Source organism: Aquarana catesbeiana, linkage group LG13, assembly GCF_042186555.1.
Source record: "Aquarana catesbeiana isolate 2022-GZ linkage group LG13, ASM4218655v1, whole genome shotgun sequence".
NCBI classification, from domain to species: Eukaryota; Metazoa; Chordata; class Amphibia; order Anura; family Ranidae; genus Aquarana; species Aquarana catesbeiana.
Genome location: NC_133336.1, coordinates 38425038 through 38438887, shown reverse-complemented (window position 1 = coordinate 38438887; position 13850 = coordinate 38425038).

Genomic DNA, 13850 nt, shown 5'->3' with positions numbered 1-13850 from the left:
TGGGAATTTCAGAGAGGTCCTGTGGTGACCTATAAAGAGATAAGTGACTCCTCTCTACTGTACAGTAGGAGGGTCATTGGAGTCCGGTGAGTGTGGTGTGTGTCACAAGATCATGAGATGGAACAGCATAAGTCTCTTAGTGGGGCAAAGTGTACATTCAAGTTGACTTTTTTCACATTCACTTTATTTGGCTGATATTATGGATTGTGTTTTTTAATATTTATTCCATAGGTGCACGGAACATGGGTGCTGTGTATACCCAGGTGGACTTTTTTTCAAATTCACTTTATTTGGCTGACACCATAGACTGTGTAATAATGTTTTATTCCATTAGTTATGACTGAATTTGATTATTTAGCAAGTGCTGTTTATACATGTTATACTTACCTGCTCTGTGCAGTGGTTTTGCACAGAGCAGCTCTTATCCTCTTCTTTTCGTGTCCCCAACTGAACTGTGCTGAACTGTGCTCCTGAATCCTACCGCTAGAACAGTGTTCCCAGAGAAAGCCACTTGCTCTGGGGGCACCGCCGCGTGCTCACTCCCGAATTGCGGCTCTATGTGTGCATAAGACACATAGAGCCGCGTCTTGGCCACCGCCGCCTGCTCTGCCCTCATTGGCTCACTGGCTGTCATCGCTGGATCGTGAACATTACTGGATTACAGGGAGCTCAAGTAAGGATAGGGGGGGAGGGGCCGCTGAACACAGTAGGTTTTTTTACCTTCATGCATAGAATGAATAGGTAAGAATAGGTAAAAAAACATTCAGCCTTTAGAACCTGCTGATCTTACCTATCATGCCGTGAGTGCATTATTTTGTTTTAATTTTTTCCTTAAAGCGGAGTTCTGCTGTTTTTTTTTTTAAGTCAGCAGCTACAAATACTGCAGCTGCTGACTTTTAAAATATGGACACTTACCTGTCCAGGGCGCCTGCGATGTGGGCACCTGAAGCCGATCTGTCCCTCAGCTGTCGGATGCTGCCACCGACATCCTCGGTAAGGGAATCAGAAAGTGATGCCTTGCGGCTTCACTTCCTGGTTCCCTACTGCGCATGCGCGACTTGCGCTGCGCTATCCCATCCCACTGGTCCCTGATGTTTTCTGGGACCCGTGTGTCTCCCAGAATACAGCGGGGGGGACGGGAAGTGGCGTAGATATCCGCGGGTGGCACGGGTATCTATGCCCGAAGGTGGGAGAAAAATACCTGTAATAAACAGGTATTTGCTCTCCCCTCCCCCTTGAAATATGCCAAATGTGACACCGGAGGGGGAGGGGGGGAACCGGAAAAGCGGAAGTTCCATTTTTGGGTGGAACTCCGCTTTAATAAACAGTTTACACCTAGATGGTGGCATCCTCTCTTGTTTGCTTTGGTAGGATGATCACTTTGCAAGGGCATTTTTTATTCTGCAAGGGAATTTTCCTTTAGCTTAGTGAATATGGTGAAAATCCACTTTGCAAAGGATACCCAGGCACATGCAAGGAAAAAACTATGTTGGATGATGTAGGTCTGCAGAGCTTCACCTCATTCATTAAACTAATTCCCTTGTAATGTGAAAATTCAAAGCCTATTTGCCTGTAATAAATCAACTCCAGCGCATCTATGACTCATTGTAAATATAGACATTTTTAGCAATCACCAGCAGCATCTAACTCTCCCTGGAAACACTCTGTAGACTCTGTGAGTGTGTCTGTGACTCAATGTAAATATAGATAGATGTTTTCAGCAAGCAGCAGCAGTAGCACCCAGCTGTCCCCGCAATCAATCAGTATTTTTCGCTAAATACTGTATGTCTTATCCAACACACACTAAACAAAGGCTGCTGGGAACCCTGACTTTTCTAGGCACCAAAGAAAACCCCATGACTGGCCCTTCTAAGCCACATGACCTCAGTTCAGAGGCTAGAAAGTACAATGCTGGTATCTAGGAATAAGCTATGGGTCTAATGTCTTTGAGTAAGGCCATGTTGCCATATTGGGTCAGTGATGTTATCAGCTTTAGTGCATGCGTTGGCAGGGTGGGAAATACCATGACCAAGGCTGGTGGGGTTGGCAGCCTGCTTTCATATGACAGTTTCCTGTGGGTTCAGGCTGAACTGAGTTCAGCCCAAACCTTAGCTCATACTTATTAGGTAATTGCTTGCTATAGCAGAAAAGAGCCACATTAGTTTGCAATTTTCTCAAACCACAAATTACCTGGGTTTGGGTCAAATTCATGGTCAACCTCAACCTTAGGCTACTTCTCCTTTCCTTTCCATGTCACAGGTCATGGGAGGGATAGGATCTGTAAGTAATACGCCCCGTACACACGGTCGGATTTTCCAACGGAAAATGTGTGATAGGACCTTGTTGTCAGAAATTCCGACCGTGTGTAGGCTCCATCACACATTTTCCATCGGATTTTCCGACACACAAAGTTTGAGAGCAGGATATAAAATTTTCCGACAACAAAATCCGTTGTCGGAAATTCCGATCGTGTGTACACAAATCTGACGGACAAAGTGCCACGCATACTCAGAATAAATAAAGAGATGAAAGCTATTGGCCACTGCCCCGTTTATAGTCCCGACGTACGTGTTTTACGTCACCGTAGAACGATCGGATTTTCCGACAACTTTGTGTGACCGTGTGTATGCAAGACAAGTTTGAGCCAACATCCATCGGAAAAAATCCATGGATTTTGTTGTCGGAATGTCCGAACAAAGTCCGACCGTGTGTACGGGGCATTACTGAACTGCAACAGAGAAAAGAAAGGTCTCCTGTCCTGCCAGACAGGGCATTACTTTCAGAGTTTTTAAATCTAAGAACTGAATGGAGGAAATACAATTTTTTTGGCCAGTAAAACATATATGTATTTTTATCTGTGTTCTTAGCTGCTTTAATTATTACACGCACAGCTTTCAGATCAAGCATTTCTTCCTTACTTTCCCTTCTGTCCTTGTCCTCCTCCCTCTCCTTTTGCTTTGTACCTTTCAAAGAGTGAATGTATTAGGCTATACTCTGAATTTTAGTCGTTTACATGATCCAAAACCCTAGTGCTATTCCGGGTACACAGGTCTCTCGAAAAAATGGATTGCACATTCCACTTCAATAGTCTTATGTGAAAATTGATTAGTGTGAATGTTCTTTTGCAGCGAGTGTATGGGGAAGACAGACAACTCCCCCTCCCAAAGCCTCTTTCCATGTTCTTCCATTTTTAATAGAGAAAGTCACCAGAATGCCTTGCATTGGAATGCTATGATGTGTGCCCACATCACAAACCATTTTCTTTTGGGACAGCTGTGAAAATGTAAGAGACAGTTTCAAACCAACAGAGAATTAATGAAATGCAAATCGCTCTGCAGCAAAAACAGACAAGATGAAAAAAACATTTTTTTCAGCTTTTTTTTTTTATATTCCTCCCCTCTTTGGTGATTTTTTTCCTATTTATCTATAAAAAAAGCCACATTTATCTAGGATTAATGTAAGTCACTTGATATCGCTTTTGAAGATAGAAAATTAGAGGTTTCTTTGAAAAGACCACATAGACTGAATGTTTTATTTGCATAATCTAATGCAGTTCTTAGATACTCTTACATTAGGGCATCAAGGAACCAATTTAATTAAAGAACACGAAGCAAATGCAAAACCGCCATTTACCTTTTTTTTGTCATTGGAAATGCTAAATGTATTATTAAATGGTGCTATGTGTAGTTAAATATAAACATTTTTTTTATTACAAAATTCAATTCCATGCTAAGCTAGCATTCCAATTTTGAATATATAATATGCAACAGCGGGTAGAGTAGTCTTTTAAGTATCACCTCACCATGGGTTTGTGATGTTCACAAACTTTTGCCCAAAATGTTTGCAGGTTCACCACGAACATAGCTTTTGATCCAGGTCAACTGAGTCAATAGAGCCAATAATTTGAAGGAATGCTTAACCCAGCTACCTTTTAACAATAGTGCTCACAATAGCCATACCGTTAGTGTGTGTTTAAGATGTTAGGAAGAGCTGATAATTGTGTTCAAGGAGAATTGTTTATATGTCAAGTATGCGCCTGATGATAGGGTGCAGTCAGTACCTAAAAGTCCATAAAACAAATCCAGTATGGGCAGGGGAGGATGGTCCACTAATGGCTGCTGAGCCGGAGAGTAGAAGCAAACTCTGTGTAACTGTGAAAAGCGAAGAAGGAAAAGCACCCCTAAGTGTAGTATCCAAAAGACATTTATTAAAAACAGGCTAAACACTAGCCATTCACATGATGCAGGTAGTAAACAGGCTCATAATGATAAATCCGGAGCTCCTGGCTTCTTCCATCTTGCAGTGATCTACCAGCGGACGTCCTCCTGATCCCCGGGATGGCTCCCAGTGGCCCACAATCGCACCAGTGGCTACTGCACAGCGGATTTATCATTATGAGCCTGATTACTACCTGCATCATGTGAGCGGTTAGTGTTTAGCCTTTTTTTTATATAAATGTCTTTTGGATACTACACTTAGAGGCACTTTTCCTTCTTCGCTATATGCCTTTTGTTTGACAATAGTGTGCTTATTAGCATTATAAATAACCAGAGTAGGATAACAAAATTTGTTCCCCATAGACTTCAATGGGGACCACCGAAAGCACCCAAAATTCGAACTTTGAGCAAGACTTGCAAAACTGTTTGCAAACTCAATCCAGGCAAATTTGCTCATCACTAGTACAATGTGGTTAGCGCTCTGTCTGTGTTTTGAGGTAAAAAAGTTATGATATTGCAAGGTTGTAAGCATCTTGACTACTATTTTCTCTGTTCCTCGCCCATCAATACCCAAACTTAACCATGGAGGTTCATCCCCACTGATGTTACTGTCCAAGAGTTGAGCAGCCACAGGAGAACCCTCTGATATAGTGTACTCCGTGGGTGCTCAACCTGTAGCTCTACAGTTGCTGCGGAACTACAAGTTCCATTAAGCATTGCAAACCAATGATAGTTACAAGCATGACTCTCAAAGGCAGAGGCATGATGGGACTTGTAGTACCCCAACAACTGGAGGGCCACAGGTTGAGCACCCATGGTGTACTCAATCTATTTTTGAAACAACCAAAGGTTTCTTTGGAACACTCAAGTGCCATCTCCCACTTCATACGTACATATGAAGGGATCAAAATCACACTTGCTCCATTTACCTCCATGTCCCCACTAGGACACAAAGTAGCAGTTTTCTTTTAATGATATTGAAATATATATTTTCTTGCAGGGGAATCTGAGGTCATCATTAGTCCATTTAAAAATATAGCGGCACTCCGTGAGTCATAAATGGGCTCAGATAGAAGATACATTTTTGAGAAGATCACAAGGTCTTGTTGTATTTGTCTCAGCAGAGATTTCCATTGCAATCTAACATTGTCAATTCGGCTTCTATAGATTTAATGTCATCTTTGGTTTTTGAACTTTGTTTTCTATGAACTTACCCACTACAAAAACAAAAAAATAAGTTTGCAAATCACTAGCAACATTTGCCATGCTCCAGCAGTACCCTCCACGTCCTTCTTTGTGGTCCAGCACTAGAACTCTCCTTGGTTGAATGATGTAGGGTAGCACCGATACCAGGGACAGGAGGGGGTGGCATCATACCAGGGGCAAAAAAGGTGGGGGGGGGATTGGCATCATACTAGTCGCAGTATGGGGGGAACTTGCACAATACCAGGGGCAGGACATGGGGAGAAGGAGGGTGATTGGCATGGTACCAGTGACATGGGAGGGGGTGACTGGCAATGTACCAGGAACAGAAGGGCAGGAGTGGACTGGCACCATACCAGGGTAAGGGAGCTAAGGAGGGTCTGACACCGCATCATGGGTGGAAAGACAAGGGGACTGGCAAGATACCAGGGACAGGAGAAGATGGGAAATTGGCACCAAATAAGGGGCAGGAGGATTGGGGGAATCGCTTTTAACCTTGTTAGTGTATTTTTTACCTTTTATACATTAGATTGAGGCCTTACTGCACTTAGTGCTGCTCTCTCTGTCCTATGTGTTCCCAGAGTCCCCTCTAGCCCCCCCTACCCTGCCCTCCCTTACCCTCCTATCCCCCCCGCCCTCACTTACCCCTATGCTCCCCCACCCTGCTCTATCCCCAGCATCACCCCAGCTTCACCCAACTCCCTACCCTCCCACCTCCAAAAAACGATCCCTCTACCTACTCTTCCTAAATCGGTAATTGGTATCGGCAAGTAATTAAAAAAGTATCGGTACTCGTACTTAGTGTTAAAAAATGACACCATTGCATCCCTAATGTCCAGTGTCATTCAACCCACTACCTGTGAGCTCAGAATGTCATGGACACACCATCTCTGGGTTCTTCAAAAGGCCAACCTGGGTTCATAGGAAAATGTTTCAGAGAATGGTGCTCATAGCACCACATGACCAGTATTTTCTGAAGCATGCATGAAGTCAGACTGGTAAAACAAAATAGGAGAAAGAGGACCCCAGAACATTTCATGACATCCAAAAAATCCTTGGGGAGAGGATGTTGCTTTATTTCTGAAGCCCCTTGTCAGTGGTACAGTTTGCTCCAATATCTATCACCATCACTTCTTCTGGACAGCTCAATTCACATATACTGTAGTAAATGTAGAGTAAAAACTTAAAGGGGAATAAATAAAAAAAATAAAAATAGAAATGATTATACTGAATAATTATCTCTACGTGTATAAAACTCATAAATTTAGCAGTATTCAATATTTTTGTGGCAGTGGTTCTTTAGTAGCATATCTCAAGAGATACAGATTATAGGGTCTTTTACAAATCTCTATATGAAATCCAATAGCCAAAATATGGAACATCAATGAATAAACCTGACAATCTTGTCAAAATGTACTTCTAGGTAAACACTATTATATTAATTCCAAACTATTACTTGTAGAAAGTACACTATAGCTTGATACTCATTATAAAAGCAAGCTTTGAAGACATGTCGTTTTAAATATGAATTTAACAGTATAATACATTTCATGTACAGTAGCAATCTCAATTTTAATAAAAACACTTAGGAAAATATGGGGGAAGTTTGTGGCGGTCTGATTTATGAGGCATCCAAAGCACAGAGGTAATGAGGTGTAATCAATAACATTTATGAAAACAGAATTCTGCGATTCTCCAGCAGTGCTGACTAGACAGGTTTGATTTTTCCTGAATGCAAATAAAGCGCATCTTTTCATCTGTCATCCCTGACGGATTTTAATAAATTTAGCATGTGGGAGATTAAAGTATTAAGGTATATAGATCAGATTTTTTTTCCAACCAATTAAACATATCATATTGAATGCATAAGTAAGTTTCATGGCATTTACGATTTATCTTAATAAAGTTAACTGCTTGATGGGGATATAATTTGTAGCAAAGCATTCTCTAGTAGATTTTTAATGGGAATCTGTCACCAGGAAAATAATGTTTGGGCCAACTGAAGTTCACAAAAAATGTGATCTCGCAGACATTGGCGCTGCTCAAACACAGTATATCCTCTGCTTTCTTCATGATGTGACCCCTCTTATTAATAAGTTCATTTCACATCTTTTTTTATTGCTCATTTATTACAGGGTGCATCCATGTCTCTCAGTTTGCAAAGAATGATTTCTAATAAGAAAGTTAGACCCGGAGCAAGAAAAATCTAGAAGCATAAGTGCAGGGCCTACATGACTGGGTTTAAAGGATTTTGGCATTCAGAGGGTTTAAACAGTTTTAAAAAGAATATAGCGAAATGGTACTTACCTAATTGCTGGAGCAGAAAGGAACAGGAGGGACTTCAGGGTATGGTAAAGTGAAGGGATCAAGCAGTCTTCAGTCAGAAGAGTGCTGGCATTGTCCAAACTTCACCTGGAGCAACATGCATCATCATTAGGGATGAGCCGAACACCCCCTGGTTCAGTTCGCAGCAGAACATGAAAACAGGCAAAAAATTTGTGTGAACACGCGAACACCATTAAAGTCTATGGGACGCGCACGTGAAAAATCAAAAGTGCTAATTTTAAAGGCTTATATGCAAATCATGGCTATAAAAAGTGTTTGGGGACCCGCGTCCTGCCCCAGGAGACATGTATCAATGCAAAAAAAAAACAGCCGTTTTTTTCGGGAGCAGTGATTTTAATAATCCTTAAAGTGAAGCAATAACAATGAAATATTCCTTTAAATATCGTGCCTGGGGGGTGTCCTTAGTATGCCTGTAAAGTAGCACATCTTTCCCATGTTTATAACAGTGCCACAGCAAAATTACGTTTCTAAAGGAAAAAAATGTAATTTAAGACTGCTCACGGCCGTAATGTATTGGCGTGGGGGTCCCCCAGGCCCCCAGACACTATATACTCTGAACAGCAGTACATATACTATATGGCCTGCCCTATATACTCTGCTGAAAATTGGGCCTTAGGTGTTGGTGGTACCAGAACACTGTAAGCCCTCACAGTTACTCTTGTTGGGTGCAGGAATGGGCCCTGCTGTGAAATATTATATCAAAAATTGTATTTACATGCCCCTGTTAAACAGGGGCAGAAAAATTGGGCCTTGGGTGGTGGTGGTGCCACAACACTGTAACCCCTCACAGATACTCGTGTTGGGTGCAGGAATAGGCCCTGCTGTGAAATAATAGATCAAATATTGTAATTACATGCCCCTGTTAAACAGGGGCAGAAAAATCGGGCCTTGGGTGGTGGTGCCACAACACTGTAACCCCTCACAGATACTCTTGTTGGGCTCAGGAATGAGCCCTGCTGTGAAATATTAGATCAAAAACTGTAATTACATGCCCCTGTTAAACAGGAGCAGAAAAATCGGGCCTTGGTGGTGATGGTGGTCCCCTAAACCAAAAATATTGCTGGAAGCTAGCATCATCAAGATTGAGGAGGAACAGGATAGTCAGCATAGGCAGTCTTCAAGGAATCCCACATCCATAGCAAATTCAACCAGTTACTTCAGCATCAGGTGCTTGATAGCTGCTGATCCAAGACTGATTAATTTTTATGAATGTGAGCCTATCAATGGAGTCTGTGGAAAGGCGCACTCTGTGATCCATTACAAACCCTCCAGCAGCACTGAATGTGCATTGCAGAAAGCATGCTGGATGCAGGATAGGCCAGTAGCTCAATTACATATTGAGCAAGTTCTGGCCAGTGGTCTATCCTCCAGACCCAGTAACCCAGTGGATGCTGTGTTGGAAAGGTCCCCAAGTCTGCACTTGCCCCTAGACATTCCTGCACCATATAATGCAGACGCTGGCGATGGTTGCTTTAACCGATCAGACCTTGGTGCTGAGGAATAAAAAATTGTTTAACCACTTGCCGCCCGCCATATAGCAGAATGACGGCGGCAAAGTGGTTTCAATAACCTGACTGGGCGTCATATGACGTCCGCAGGATATTGAGTTGTTGCATTGTGTCAGACACCCCACAACACCGATCTAGGTAAAGAGTCTCTGACGGAGACTCTTTACCACGTGATCAGCCGTGTCCAATCACGGCTGATCACGATGTAAATAGGAAGAGCCAGTGATCGGCTTTTCCTCACTCGCGTCTGACAGGTGTGAGTAGAGGAGAGCCGATCGGCTGCTTTCCTGACAGGGGGGGTTTGTGCTGATTGTTTATCAGCACAGCCCCCCCTCGGATCCCACCCAGGACCACCAGGGAAGGCACCCAGGACCACCAGGTATGCCCCCCTAGATCCCCAGGGAAATACTAATCTGTGCTCAGGCAGTTGCCAATCAATGCCCAGGCAGCTGACAATCAGTGCCCACTCACAATGCCTACCACTGCCAGTGCCACCAAGGAAGCGTATCAGTGCCGCGTATCAGTGACCATCAGTGCCACGAATCAGTGCCCATCAGTGCCCAGCAGTGCCACCTATCAGTGCCCATCAGTGCCCAGCAGTGCCGCCTATCAGTGCCCATCAGCGCCACCCATAAGAATCCATCTTTGCAGCCTTTCAGTGCCCATCAGTGTCGCCTATCAGTGCCCATCAGTGCCACCCAGTGCCACCCATGAGTGCCCATCAGTGCCGCCTATCAATGCCCATCAGTGCTGCATATCAGTGCCACCCATCAGTGCCGCCTACCAGTGCCCGTCAGTGCCCACTCATTGGTGCCACCTCATCGGTGCTGCCTTATCAGTGCCTGTCAGTGCCGCCTTATCAGTGCCCATCAGTGAAAGAGAGAACTTACTTATTTACAACATTTTTTAACAGAAACAAAAGCAAAACTTTTATTTTTTCAAAATTTTCAGTCTTTTTTTATTTGTTTAGCAAAAAATAAAAACCGCAGAGGTGATCAAATACCACCAAAAGAAAGCTCTATTTGTGGGAACAAAATGATAAAATTTTAGTTTGGGTACAGTGTTGGATAACCGCGCAATTGTCATTCAAACTCCAACAGCGCTGAAAGGTGAAAATTGGTCTGGGCAGGAAGGTGTATAAGTGCCCTATATCGAAGTGGTTAAAGGCATCGGTCAGACGGCCACCTTCTCCACCGCTCTTCTTCTGACTGAACGAAGCCTCAGCAACACGTTGTCCAGCACTAGGAAATGGTAACCTCCCAGGGTCTGGAAATGCGTTGCACAAACCTTTCTTCAAGGCCTCCTGAAGATGTTTCATCCTCTGCTCCCTCTGCGAAGGCAGGATGAGTTCTGCAACCTTACCATTGTAACGTGGATCAAGAAGGGTTGCCAACCGGTAATGATCCCTCTACCACAAATCCTAGGGTCCTTTAGCAGGCTTTGCAGAATCAGGGAGGCCATGCAGCGTAAGTTTGCAGAGGCATTTGATTCTGAGTCCTCTGGGTCACTAAGGATCACATGATCCCTAACTAACTCCTCCCACCCACGTACAATTCCTTGGGTTTCTGGGGACTGAAAACCATCCCTTGAAGACTGCTGCTGAGTGTTATCCTCTACATTCATGCTGACACAATCCTTCTCCTCCTCTTCTTCCTGTGTGTTTTGCAGGCCCGCAGGAATACTATCTGGATAAAGGGGGCCTTCAGAGGAAAGGAAGTCCTCCTCTTCCTCCCACTGTTCTGCCTCAAGTGTCCTGTCCATGATTCCACAAATTGTGTGCTCCAGCAGGAAGACTAGAGGGACAGTGTCACTGAAGCATGCATTGTCGCTGCTCACCATCCTTGTGGCCTCCTCAAATGGTGACAGGACAGTGTATGCATCCTTGATCAGTAGTCACTGGCATGGCAAAAAGAAGCCAAGCTCCCCTGACCCTGTCCTGGTGCCATACTCGCACAGGTACTCATTGATGGCTCTGTGCTGTGTGTGCAGCTGATGCAGCACTGCCAACGTTGACTGGCATTGTATGACCGGCGGAAATGACCACAGACTTTTCTGGCCTGCCTCAGGAGATCCTGTAAGCCTGGGTACCTACTCAAGAACCGCTGCACCACTAAATTCAGGACATGTGCCAAGCATAGAACATGGGTCAAGTGTCCCTGTCGGAGGGTGGAGAGAAGGTTGGTGCCATTGTCGCATACAACCATTCCTGGCTGAAGCTAGCGTGGCATCAACCACCTCTGAGCCTGCCCTTGCAGAGCTTACAGAATCTCTGCCCCAGTGTGGCTCCGGTCCCCTAGGCAGACCAACTCAAGCACTGCATGGTATCTTTTAGCCTGACTGCTTAGGTAGCCCCTTGAATGCTTACAGAGCACCGCTGGTTCAGAGGACAAATCTGCAGAAGAGGCCATAGAGGAAGAATAGGAGGGGGTGGAGGAGAGAGCTGTGGCAGAATCACCACTAACATTTTGGAGGTGTGGTGGCGGAAACAAGCTCCAACAACACTGAACCCTGTCCTGCATCCTTCCCAGCTGCCAGCAGAGTTACCCAGTGCACCATGAAGGAAAGGTAACGTCCCTGCCCATGCCTGCTGGACCATGAGTCAGCAGTAATATGAACCTTACTGCTGACTGCCCTGTCCAATGAGGCCAAAACATTGCCTTCCACATGCTGGTAGAGAGCCGGAATGGCCTTTTGTGAAAAGAAATGGCATTTTGGAACCTGCCACTGAGGTACAGCACATTCCACAAATTCACAAAAGGGGGCAGAGTCTACCAGCTGAAAAGGCAGCAGTTGCAGTGCTTGCAATATGGCCAAGCTAGCATTTAGACGCTGAGCTTGTGGATGGATGGGACAGAATTTCTTTTTACGGTTCAGTAACTGGGGTAGGGAAAATAAAATACAATAAAATAGCTAGCAGATTGGCTGCAAGTACTTGAGACACCTATTGCTATATCTTCATTACTCTCAGTGCACGTTTTTGAGAGGACTGGAGGTATAGTAGGGTTGGAGATCCCAGATTAGAATCAAGGAGAAGTCCGCCTTTTTCTTTGATGTGGGTCTTTCAGTTGCTGTTGCCAACGGACTGCAGGGCAGGTCGTCATATGTCTGGTCAAGCACGTGATGCCCAAGTGGCTGCTTTTCTGGCCACGCTTGATCTGCTTCAGACATAGGTTGCAAACAGCAATGGTGCGATATGCTGCAAAAAAAAAAAAGGTCCACACCAAGGAACTTTTAAAAGTCAGCGGGGAGTCAGCAGTGCCCTGCACCTGCGGAGGTCTGCGATGTGATGCTATAGGGTGGCTGCCCTTAAGCTGCCCCCTAGAGGACATCCTGCCTCGTTGGAGTTGTGCCTCCTCCTCCTCCTCTCTTCTCTCAGCCACCCAAGTACAGTCAGTGACCTTATCATCCCCTCCCTCCTTGTCACTGGAACAAACTTGGAAGTATGCTGCAGCGGGGGGGGGACATGAATGCCAGTTTCTTGTCCCTCTGTGGCGCCCCTCTCTCTAGGCTCACGTTACTCCCTTCCTCAACCGGGGAACGAACATTGGAGCCTTCAAATGGCAGCGCATCCTCCAGCAGCATGTACCCGACACTTTGGTCCAATAATTTTGGGGACTCCTCCGTCCATGATGGTGGGGCTATGGAAGGAGTGACTGTGGACAAGGAGCCGGTGGAATAGGCTGCTTTGACAGCTGTGTTGGAAGGCAAACTACTGAGCCTGGGTGACAGAAGATGAGGAGGATGAGGACAACTTTGTTATCCACTCCTCCAACTCTTCTGCATGTTGTGGCTCAATAACATGGCCAGCAGCAGAAAAAAAGGACAAGCTTGCCCCACGGGCCATCTGCAGAGGATGCACTATGTCCACAACCACCACTGTTGACTGTAGACACTGAGGCTGCTTGCCCTCTTTTAGTGACCTGTGAGCGTCTTGCTCTCCTTGGTGGCCTTCCGGACATGATGTATTTTTTTGTAACACCACCCTACACTGTATTAGATACTGTGTACACCACCTGAAGTGTATTAGAAACTGTACACACTGTATTAGGTACAATGTACACTACGAGAAATGTAATAGAAACTGTACACACTGTATTAGATACTGTGTACACCACCTGCACTGTATTAGAAACTGTACAACAGCTGCACTGTATTGTATACTGTGTACACCATCAGAAGTGTAGTAGAAACTGTACACACTGTATTAGATACCGTGTACACCACCTGAAGTGTATTAAAAACTATACACACTGTATTAGATACTGCGTACACTGCCTGCACTGTATTAGAAACTGTACAACGGCTGCACTGTATTAGATACTGTGTACACCACCAGAAAAGTAGTAGAAACTGTACACACTGTATTAGATATTGTGTACACCGCCTGCACTGTATTACAAATTGTACAATGGCTGCACTATATTGTATACTGTGTACACCACCAAAAGTGTAGTAGAAACTGTACACACTGTATTAGATACTGTGTACACCGCCTGAAGTGTATTAAAAACTGTACACACTGTATTAAATACTGTGTACACCACCAGAAAAGTAGTAGAAACTGTACACACTGTAT